Here is a 12493-nt window from a genome sequence, read left to right as displayed (position 1 = left end):
CGTGCACCTCACCTATGCGAGCGCCACCAGCAGTAAGCATACCCCGGTGCGTGCGTGCGCACCATGGCGTGCGTACGCACGTTTTCTGTAAAACACAAGGTGTGCATGCGCACAAAGGCGTGCGTACACACAAGTAAAGTTGTTGATATTGTTGGGTTGCATGCGCACATCAGTGTGCGTAGACACACACAAGAAATTCTGATTCTGCTGTATTTTAAAAATTTTTAGTTTTTGCACCAGATTTTCGGTGTCCACAACTTCCTTTATAGAATTCGATTTTCCACAAAATTTATACTGTTCTCAAACTTATAAAACCCTCTTTGATTTGAAACAAATATCATCTTCTTCCAAAATTTGAGGTTCGAGTTATGAACTGCCAAAATTCGTAAAAATCAAGTTTTCATTCAAAACCCCAAACCTCCATTTTCTTTAAATTCAACTTACCATCAGCATAACCTATCTATATCATTACCACCACAGCCACCGTAATAACCATACCTTAAATCAACAACAACATACACACACTTCCCAAATGCATCAACCAAAATTATAATTCACCAATTCTAAGCTCATATGCTCATGTACTCAAGTCATTAGTTATCAATTCATCAAATCACCAACTAGTTAACAAGCACCAAAATCAACACAACCTCACTTTACCATTACCACAATAATTATTCCATAACTATCATAACCCAATTCCACAAGATCATATATCAACTTTGTAAATACATCAACAAATTGTCATCCACCTATCCAAGACATTCACATATCCCTTCAACAAGTTCTTATTCATAAATTCATCAATTCACATCTTGTTATCATTATCCACAACAATAACCTAGTACACAACTCATAGTACAATTCAACAACAAGGATACCAAACATTAAACGTTCATTTACATTCCAACTTATTCTAGGGTCGTCTATCCTAAATTTTCACAGAGTATTATATATTAAATACGCGAAATCTAAACCATACTTTGGCCATACACACAGCCCCACAATTCACAAAACCACCAAGACCTTGGCGCCAATCCTTCACCAAGCATTCAAATGTCCACAATTCAATCCCAATACATGTATATATATACCTAGTTCGTACCTATCATACATATATGATTCAAAATTCAGAATTCACATACTCAAAACCAAGAATTGACCAAGGCAAGAAACCTCACCGTACACACGGACCAAGAGAGCTAAAACCAACAAGCTCCACAAGCTAATTTGAACCTAGAGAATCAAAATGAACAAATTCTCAACCTGGGCACACATAATTTTTGAAAATTGAGGGGAAGGAGAGGCTGGAGTGCTAGAGTGACTTACCAAAAAAATTGTTCTGATAGAAGTGTAGAGCTCGACGCGCTAAACACGTAGCCGTAAACGGTGCGGCGATCTGAACTCGGATGAGGAAGTTATAGTGGTTTGATTATATGAATGAGGGTTAGGTTTGCTCTTGTTCTTCCCCCTCCTTGAAATGTTTCCCAATGTAAATGAGGAAGAGAAGGGAAAGAGAAGCTGGGTTCTCACTTAATGGATGGGCTCGGTTGGACTTTGGATCAATTTTGGATCTGGTTCAACCGATTTAGTCTCTCTGTCCAATTTTGTGCCAAATTATTTGAAATTAGTGTCAAAATTCTCGTTTTGAAGAGATCTATCCTATTTTAATATTAGATTTATATTTCTAATTTTTCTAATTAAAATTTAATTTATTAACTAATTATTTATTAATTTTAGCAGAATTTACAACTTTTAATATAAGTATTTATTATTTAAACTATTTTTTTTAAAATTTGATTAAACTGTTTATCCAAAACGATATTATAAAAACACTTAGGGTGTGTTTGGGAAACTCGTTGGAAGGGAAGAAGCACGCTTAAATTTCTTAAAAGCTTCAACTTTTGGTTTGGCAAATTTTTTTCTCATGAACGCAGAAGTGATTTTGTTGCCAAAACCACGTTTACAAGAAGCAACTATTTGTAACTTCTGCGTTTTCTTAACTAGCTTTTAGCCATAGATACTAACAATTTATTTACCTTTTACCAACTTTATCCTTTATATATGTTATTGTATTATTTATAAAATTCTTGTTATTTCTATTTATATGAGTTCTATTTTCTATTATTTATTTTTTTTCAACTATTTGTTTGACATTATACACTTTTATAATTGTGATTTTTGTGTATTATGTTTGTTATTATATTTTTATAATATAATTTATTAATTCTGTTAGGTAAAGTAAATTAAACAAAAAATTAATTGTAAATAATAATAATAGTAAAAAATTATAACATGCTAAAAAAAGAGTACCAAAATACTAAAAATATATTATATAAAAATATATTATTTTTGTTCATATAAATTCTTTTTTTTCTATCTTTTCCTGTAGTGTATTTATGTTGTGTATGAAATTTTTTATTTTTTAATTTGATTTTATTGTATTTTTTTGTTCATATGATATATATTGTTGATTTTATGAAATTTTTATTATTTTTTATCATTTTTTTATTCTTTGATGTACTCTATTATTGTTTTGTATTAAATTTATCTATTTATTCTTACTTTGTGTTCATACCCTGGCCCAATATCAAAGGCCCAGGTCCAAATAAAATGCCTAATCTGAAGGATTAAGCCTAGCTAAGTACCGACCTTCACGTAAGAAGTCGGTATCAACTACGACTTGCACTAAAGGAGTCGGACATGAGATTAGCTGGCAGATAAACACTCATTCAAATGAGTAACCTCCCCTAAAATCTCTCTAACCGCTTCATAAAGCCATATCTTAACCTCCCAAAGATAATGGGCGGTTAATACCCTAAAGATACGGCACTACTCCAACGGTGGTTATTGGCTCACCACTATAAATACACTGACACCCCTCAGGTATCTCTAAGCCCAATACTCTTTAGACCTGCTCACACTCTTGCTAACTTAGGCATCGGAGTGTCTTTGCAGGTACCACCCCCCATTCACTTACGAACACAAGTCAGACGGAGTCTCCCGAGTTGCCTACTCACACGAAAACCTCCTCCTCCACATATTTGGGCCAGCCAACGCCATCCATTCAGACAATCTCCGGTTACCCACCGTAACATTGGCGCCGTTGCCGGGGACCCGAGAGATCATCCATTGATGGCGGACAGATCCCACGAAGAAGGCCATGTGGAAACAGATTCCGAACAAGAGAATCTGGACATGAGTAATAACGATGCGGATCTAGCCCTACACCAGGAAGTTAACAATCAACACAGAGAGGGCACCTCCGGGGTAAAAAACCCGAAGGTAAATTCCTCAGATGGGCGCAAATCAGAAAAAGGCGGACCATCCCACGTAACTGAACTAATGGGGTTAGTCCACAGCCGCCTGGAACAGTTAGAACAAGAGCGGGAGAGGCAAAAAGAAACTGAAAAGTACCTCAAAGAGGAGATGGAACGGCGAAAAGAGTTAGAAAGAAAACTCTTAAAGCTAGAATCTTCCCTCAAGAGTCACAACTCCCGCGACGAACAAGAAGAACAACTATCGGGTGGAGAGGATCCTTTCAGCGAGGACATAATGAGGGCAAAGGTTCCGAGAAACTTCAAAAGCCCGGATATGGACCTCTACGATGGAACCACGGATCCAAAGCATCATCTGAGCAACTTCAAAAGTCGGATGTACCTAGCCGATGCTTCCGACGCGACGCGATGCAAAGCTTTTCCGACCACTTTATCGAAAGCAGCAATGAAGTGGTTCGATAGCCTTCCACCGAGATCGATCACCAGCTTTGAAGACCTCTCAAGGAAATTTTTGATGAGGTTCTCAATTCAGAAAGACAAGGTAAAACATGCGCCGAGCCTCCTGGGAATAAAACAGGAGGTCGGAGAGTCTTTGCGAGCCTATATGGAAAGGTTCAACAAAGCATGTCTGGAGATCCAAGACCTGCCCACAGAGGCAGTCATAATGGGGCTAGTCAATGGGCTCAGAGAAGGTCCCTTCTCACAGTCCATATCTAAAAGACACCCCGTTTCTCTAAGTGATGTACAAGAAAGAGCTGAAAAGTACATCAATATGGAGGAAAATGCCAAATTAAGGGACCTGAGTTGGCGACCTGGACCCCCTCCCTCAACTAAAGAGAAGGAAAGGGAAGCCAGGAAAAAGGAAGAACTCGGTCTCGAGAGGCCAAGAAAATATCACTCTTATACTCCCCTGAAAGTTTCTATAGTGGATGTATACAGAGAGATTTGCAACACTGAAAGACTGCCACCCCCTAGACCCATTAAAAACAAAAAAGGGGGAAGCCGCAGCGATTACTGCGAGTACCATAAAATATATGGTCACTCCACAAACGACTGCTACGACCTCAAGAATGTGATAGAAAAGCTGGCTAGAGAAGGTCGGCTTGATAGATATCTCATAGAAAGGTCGGACAGTCATGGAAAGAGAAAGCGAGACGATATGGATAGAAGAGACCCACCGCCGCAGACTCCAGAGAGGCATATCCATATGATCTCAGGAGGATTTGCGGGAGGGGGGCTTACTAAATCCTCTCGCAAAAGACATCTCAAAAGAGTCTACCAAGTCGGGGAAGAGTCACCCGACCTTCCTACTATTTCGTTCACAAAAGAAGATGGGCAAGGAATAACCCCTGGGCATGACGATCCAGTGGTAATAACTATGATCCTAGCAAACGCCCATCTCCACAGAACCCTAGTAGACCAAGGAAGCTCGGCGGATATTCTTTTCAAACCAGCTTTCGACAAGCTAGGGTTAGACGAGAAAGAGTTAAGAGCCTATCCCGACACCCTATACGGATTAGGGAACACGCCAATAAAACCACTATGATTTTTGCCCCTTCACACCACTTTCGGAAAAGGGGAAAAATCAAAGACTTTGAGTATAGACTTCATAGTCATTGATGAGGGGTCAGCTTATAATGCCTTAATCGGCAGAACTACCCTTAATCGGCTCGGAGCAGTGGTATCCACTCCCCACCTCTGCATGAAATTCCCGACCTCAGCGGGAATAGCAACGATGAGGGGAGATCAAAAATTGGCGAGAAAATGCTACAACGAAAGCCTAAATCTGAGAGGAAAGGGTAGAGAAGTTCATACAATAGAGCTCGGTGGCGCAAGGGCCAGAGAAGAGCTGCGACCACAACCGGGAGGAAAGACTGAGGAGATACAGATTGGTAAAGAGGAAGGAAAAAATACTTACATAGGAGCCAACCTAGGGGAAACTCTAAAACAAGGGTTGGCTGAGCTCCTAAGAGATAATTCCGACCTCTTCGCCTGGAAGGCCTCTGACATGCCTGGGATTGATCCCGAGCTCATGTCCCACAAACTCTCGGTCTATCCAGGGTCCCGACCTGTACAACAAAGAAGACGCAAGCTCGGCACGGAACGAGCCCTAATAGTAGAAGAGCAAGTACAGGCGCTCCTGGAAGCCAGCTTTATTAGAGAGGTCAAGTACCCAACATGGCTAGCCAATGTAGTGCTAGTCAAAAAACAGAATGGTAAATGGAGAATGTGCGTCGACTATACCGACTTAAATAAGGCATGTCCTAAGGACCCTTATCCCCTACCAAGTATTGATACCCTAGTGGACTCCAGCTCGGGGTACCAATACTTGTCATTCATGGACGCCTACTCGGGATATAATCAAATCCCGATGTATGAGCCCGACCAGGAGAAAACATCATTCATCACACCCAGAGCCAACTATTGCTACGTGGTCATGCCATTCGGATTGAAGAATGCAGGAGCCACATATCAAAGGTTGATGAATAAAGTGTTTTCCCCCCACCTGGGGAGCCTAATGGAAGTATACGTCGACGACATGCTAGTAAAAACCAAGAAGGAAGTCGACCTCTTGTCCGACCTCTCACAAGTCTTTGACACCATAAGGTTGCATGGGATGAGACTAAATCCTGCAAAATGCGCCTTCGCGGTAGAAGCAGGAAAATTTCTAGGAATTATGCTAACACAAAGAGGGATTGAGGCCAATCCCGACAAATGTAGAGCCATCCTAGAAATGAAAAGTCCGACTTGTTTGAGAGAAGTCCAGCAGCTCAATGGCCGACATGCAGCCCTCTCCAGATTTTTGGCAGGATCGGCACTAAAATCCCTTCCGCTATTTTCCTTATTAAGAAAGGGATGCCCATTCGAATGGACTCCGGAATGCGAGGAGGCGTTCCAAGAATTCAAAAAGTTTTTAAGCCAATCTCCTATCCTAGCCCGACCAGCACCAGGAAAGGACCTCGTCCTGTACTTATCCGTAGCAAACAGGGCTGTCTCGTCGGCCCTGATAAATGAAGACGAGGTCGGACAACATCCAGTATACTTCATCAGTAAGGTCCTACAAGGCCCTGAACTAAGGTACCACAAACTAGAAAAGTTTGCCTACTCCTTAGTGATAGCCTCACGAAGGCTACGACCTTACTTTCAAGCTCACACAATAAGAGTCCGTACAAACCAACCCATGAAGCAAATCCTCCAAAAGACGGATGTTGCGGGGAGAATGGTTCAATGGGCAATAGAGCTCTCCGAGTTCGATCTAAGATATGAAACTCGGACAGCAATTAAAGCCCAGTGCCTCGCCGACTTCGTGGCAGAATATGCAGGGGATCAAGAGGATAAGCCAACTACATGGGAACTCTATGTAGACGGATCCTCCAACAAAACAGGGAGCGGCGCAGGCATAATACTAGTAGATGAAAAAGGAACCCAGATAGAGATTTCCTTTAGGGGAAACAACAGAAGCCTGATTCAAGAAACCCTCCAAGAACCCTCGGTAGCAAAAACAGAAGATAAGCAAGAAGTGCTTGAGGTAATCGGTTTAAACCTCGGATGGATGAATCCCCTAGTCGAATACCTGAAATTCGACATCCTCCCTAAGGAGGAAAAAGAAGCCAAAAAGATCCGAAGGGAAGCACAACATTACACCTTGGTGAGAAATGTCCTCTACAGAAGAGGGATATCAACACCACTATTAAAGTGCGTACCGACCTCAAGAACCGCCGAGGTATTGAAGGAGGTACATAGCGGGATCTGCGGAAACCATCTCGGAGCAAGGTCGCTCGCTAGGAAAGTAATCCGAGCAGGATTCTATTGGCCGACCTTGCAGAGAGATGCCACAAAATTTGTGAAGAAATGCCAACAATGTCAGATGCACGCAAATTTCCACGTGGCTCCCCCAGAAGAGCTCATTAGTATCACTTCTCCGTGGCCTTTTGCAAAATGGGGAATGGATTTGTTAGGTTCTTTTTCCCAAGCGCCAGGACAAGTCAAATACTTGATCGTGGGAATAGATTACTTCACAAAGTGGATAGAAGCAGAACCATTAGCCACTATCACAGCTCAAAGAAGTCGCAGGTTCCTCTACAAAAATATCATCACAAGATATGGGATACCTTATTCCATTACTACGGGTAATGGAACCCAATTCACCGACGCTAACTTCAGAAGTTTAGTAGCCAGTATGAGAATTAAACATCAATTCACCTCAGTAGAACACCCACAAGCCAATGGGCAAGCCGAGGCAGCCAATAAAGTCATACTGGCAGGACTAAAGAAGAGACTACAGGAAGCAAAGGGAGCTTGGGCTGAAGAGCTCCCTCAGGTGTTATGGGCTTATAGGACAACCCCCCAATCTGCCACAGGAGAAACATCTTTCCGACTAGTCTATGGTGTAGAAGCCATGATTCCAATAGAAATCAATGAGTAAAGCCCAAGAGTAATTCTCCATGACGAGGTCGGAAATGTACGGGGACATAAAGAGGAGCTCGACTTGCTCCCCGAAGTCCGAGAAGGTGCCCAGATAAGAGAAGCGGCATTGAAACAAAGGATGACTACCAGGTACAACAAGAAAGTCATTCGAAGAACATTTGCCCCGGATGACTTGGTCCTAATCAGAAACGACATTAGAGTCAACAAATCAGGAGAAGGAAAGCTCGCCGCAAATTGGAAGGGACCATACAAAATCAAGGAAGTGTTAGGGAAAGGTTATTATAAAGTAACCGACCTGAACGGCACTGAGCTACCAAGGTCGTGGCATGCTTGTAATATGAAGAGGTACTACAGTTAAAAGCGAACTCTACTCCCTGATGTACTCTTTTCCCAACTTCATGATTTTTTTCCAAAAGGGTTTTTTCTGGAGAGGGGTTTTTAATGAGGCATCATAGTAGAGGCTAAGGGAAAATAGGCTATCAAGACCCTTAGTAGCAAGAAGGTACCTCCCCAATTAATAAAGATCTTTTCTATTTACAATATCTCTTATAATATCCTTCTTTATTTTTTCTAAGTCTTTCTACGAAACGCGCCGACTTAAGCTCGACAAAACGTGAAAATCCCATGAACCGACCTAGATGGTCGTCAGGATAAAACGACGAGGTACAAGTCGGCGTAAAGAGGTTGTATGAGTTGATCGTAAAAAACTCGGGGACAAGCCGACTCCTAAGTCGAAATAAGGACCCGAGTAAAATAAACTCGGAAATACTCCGAGTAGATGAAAAATGCATCATAAAAATAACCTAAGTCATAAAAACTCACTAAAGCAAAGTTGAGTATAAAGGATAACAAAAAGAGATTGGAAAACCTGAGAAAAGTTTAAAGGCTGCATAAAAGCCCTTAAACGAAAAGGCTCGAAAAAACAATACAAGCCAATAGAAAAGGTTTTCAGAAAAAGATCAAGAGGGTTTTGAAATATCGAAATTAGAAAAGCATACGCGCATAAGGTAACTTAAAACCCTTATCCAAAAAAGGGCATTTATTTTGTCAATCTAAACCCTTATTCAAAAAAGGGCACTTGCTGAAATATTTTGTTTGCGGCCTTAAAAGGCCAAAGAAAATTGTTCAAGCATCACCAAACAACATATAAATGAGTTTAAAAAAGGGGGGACTCACAGGCCGAGCCCTCATATAGCCATAAAAAAAAATCATTTTTTCAGAGGAGTAGAAGGATCACCACCACCAGACTCAGGAGGAGCGCCACCGGGACCAGGAAGAGAGGCTGAAGAGGAGGTCGGAAGAACAACAGAAGAACTCGGAGCGTCTTCAGGACGAGGAGGGGACTCAATAACCCTCTGCCCCCGAGTCTTCAACTCTGACTCGGAAACAACCACGGGGACAGGAGGATCCACGATAGCACCATCAATGACGACTTTATCAGGATGTAAAGGAGAAAGATCCAAGTCGGGAGCGATAACTCTGACTTGCTCCAGGAAAATTCTCCAAGACTCCTCGGCACCATCAGCAATAGAGTCCTCCAACTCGGCGTACGCATTCCGAGAATTCAGCAAATCTTTCCTCACAGACACAAGATCCTGAAATAAGCTCTGGTAACTATCCTGTGCTGTCTTCCTCAAGTTCGCCTCCATAGTACATTGGGCCCGCAGCTTGCTCTCCTTCTCCCGGAGGCTATCTCTCTCCTCCCTCAATTTAGCTACCTCCTCCCTCAACTCCCTCTCATGATCCTGGTAAGCAAGGAGCCTCCCCTCCAACTCTTCAACCTTCGAGGTTATCCCCAAAGAGCTGAGAGGAGTCTTCTCGAAGATGTCCAAAAGCTTGCCACAAATGCCCGCCGCCCGAAAACTCTCCTCAGCCAGGATGGTGAGGTGGTTTCGAACAGAAACATCATCCATACTTGTATGAGGATAGATGTTCTTTCGGACGAATGCAAGAGCATCCGCCTTAACCCACCATCAAAAGAAGAGCCAGACTCTAAAGTCTTACGCTTCTTCTTCTCTGGCTCAGAAAGAAGTCGGGCAGAAGGAAGTGGTCGGGACAAGCTGGAAGAAGAAATTACAATGGGCTGAGAGGGAGTCTCCACGTTTTGAGGAGGAGGAGGAGGAGGAGGAGAGACGATTGCCCTGGCACCACCAGCCCTGGCCCGAGATTTTGCCTTAGCCTCCTGAACTCTCTGGTAAGATTCCTGAGCATTCTTCCTTGCCATATCTGCAAAGAAATAATTAGCAAAATTTACAAGTCGAAAAAACTCAAGTCGACAAAAACAAGTCGGAAATAGGAAATGCTTTTACTACCTAGTTGCGACCGAACGAAGGTCGGCGTCCCCTGAAGGAATTTTCTAGTATCCAAGTATGGGGCCCTCCCCCACGCTTCTCGGAAAAACCCCACAATGGCCGCCTCCACCTCGTCCAGGTCATCTAGACCATACTTTTCACAAGGGGAGGCCTCCAGCCAATAAAGGGGAAAGCGGGGGGAAGAATGCTCATCCAGGAAAAAGGGGTGGTGACCCTCTACAGCTTGCACTTTGAAAAAATAATTTTTGAAGTCATGGAAGGATTCGTCAAAAAGAGTGAAAATCCTCCGACCTTGTATGGCTCGGAAGGATACCCATTGCTGTTTGTTGTTTAGCCCACTAAAGGGCTTAGTCATATGGAAAAGAAAGAAGAAAATCCTCAAAGAGGTCGGAAAGTCCAGAGCGTGACTAACAAACTGATAAATCTTCAAAAAACCCCAAGAATTGGGGTGAAGTTGAGTAGGGGCAACTCGACAGTGGTGCAAAACAGATATTTCAAAATCCGAGAAAGGAAGAAAAACACCCAAGCGGGTGATCATACATTCATACATAAAGAAAAAATGAGGGGCCGCCTCATTGACTCTCCCAAAACAAACCCGGTCTTCCGGACCCGGGGTTATCAACTCATATTTTGGCTCGTCCTCCTCCGAAGCACAAAGCCTGTGATGAGTACGAAGATGAGTGATAAACTCAGCGTCGACCAAGGGTTCCTCCCCAAGGACCGTGACATCAACCCACTGAGAAAGAACATCTACAGAAGCCATTTTTTCTTTATATAAAAGGTGACAGAAACCTACAAAAAGAAAAAAGAAAAAAGAAAATAAAAAAACACGGTCCCTAAAGAGAGGGGATACGAAGCCAAAACCTACAGACCAACCTATCCACCCACAAAACAAAGCATGCAAACATAAGGCATGACGTGAAAGAAGTAAAGCTAACCTTTATCCGAAAAGTGAAGGTTGGAAAAAGCAGAAATCTTCGAGCGCAAGAATGCAGCACGAGCAAGGAAAGAAGAAGTTTGAAAGATTGCAGAAACGGAAAAATGAAAGAAAGAGAAAGTATTTATAAACATGCTAAGGGGCATAATTGTAAAAGCGGAGCAGTCATTAATGAGATTGCACTGTTACCAAAGCCCCCAATGATTCCCCAACGGACACGACGCTTGAATTGACGTAACTGTCAGAAACAAAAGGTCGCGAAAATCACGTCGGTTTATAAGACCCATGTTTCCTCCAAACAAGTCGGCTACGAACCCGAGTTAAATACTTGAACCCAAGCTCTAAAGAGACTTTGGGCTCAAGTAGGGGCACTGTTCATACCCTGGCCCAATATCAAAGGCCCAGGTCCAAATAAAAGGCCTAATCTGAAGGATTAAGCCTAGCTAAGTACCGACCTTCACGTAAGAAGTCGGTATCAACTACGACTTGCACTAAAGGAGTCGGACATGAGATTAGCTGGCAGATAAACACTCATTCAAATGAGTAACCTCCCCTAAAATCTCTCTAACCGCTTCATAAAGCCATATCTTAACCTCCCCAAGATAATGGGGCGGTTAATACCCTAAAGATACGGCACTACTCCAACGGTGGTTATTGGCTCACCACTATAAATACACTGACACCCCTCAGGTATCTCTAAGCCCAATACTCTTTAGACCTGTTCACACTCTTGCTAACTTAGGCATCGGAGTGTCTTTGCAGGTACCACCCCCCATTCACTTACGAACACAAGTCGGACGGAGTCTCCCGAGTTGCCTACTCACACGGAAACCTCCTCCTCCACATATTTGGGCCAGCCAACGCCATCCATTCAGACAATCTCCGGTTACCCACCGTAACACTTTGTAATATTTGTAATTGTAATTATTATATACTACGTTTATTATCAAAATTTTGTATAATATAAATTATGATTCTATAAAAAAAGGAAAAATAAATAAAAAATTAATTATAAATAATAATAGAGTCATAAAGTCATAAAAAATAAATATAAATTAATTATTTTTACTTTGTTAATTTTCTGATTTTGCATGTATATAAAAAAATTATTTAGATGAATATCTCTTTTAGTAATTTTATATTTAAAAGTGATTTTTGAGTAGTATAATCTAAACAATATTTATTTTACTATAATCAATTTTGATATAAAGATTACCAAACATAAATCACGTTAACCCAAACTTACTTTTCATCAAAATTAATTTTACAAAATCAATTTGTGCAAACTCCCATTCCAAACACACATTTATATATGTAGCCTTGCCTAAGAATTAAGTTCCTATTTTTTTTTTTTCATCAGTCGTCACGGAAAAACTGCGCTTGGGCCTACAATATTAATATTAAGGTGTCTCTAAAAACTTGTCGATAGAAATGGGCCGAATCAGGCAGCCCAAGCAACAATAACCCAAACGGCACCCACGACCATGGCGGCACGTGCTACCGCCATAGCCATTCAATAAAAATGAATGAACATCTTC

The sequence above is a fragment of the Arachis stenosperma genome, chromosome 7 (assembly GCF_014773155.1).
Source record: "Arachis stenosperma cultivar V10309 chromosome 7, arast.V10309.gnm1.PFL2, whole genome shotgun sequence".
Lineage (NCBI taxonomy): Eukaryota > Viridiplantae > Streptophyta > Magnoliopsida > Fabales > Fabaceae > Arachis > Arachis stenosperma.
The sequence above is the reverse complement of the archived record's forward strand: the minus strand, read 5'-3'. Positions refer to the sequence as shown.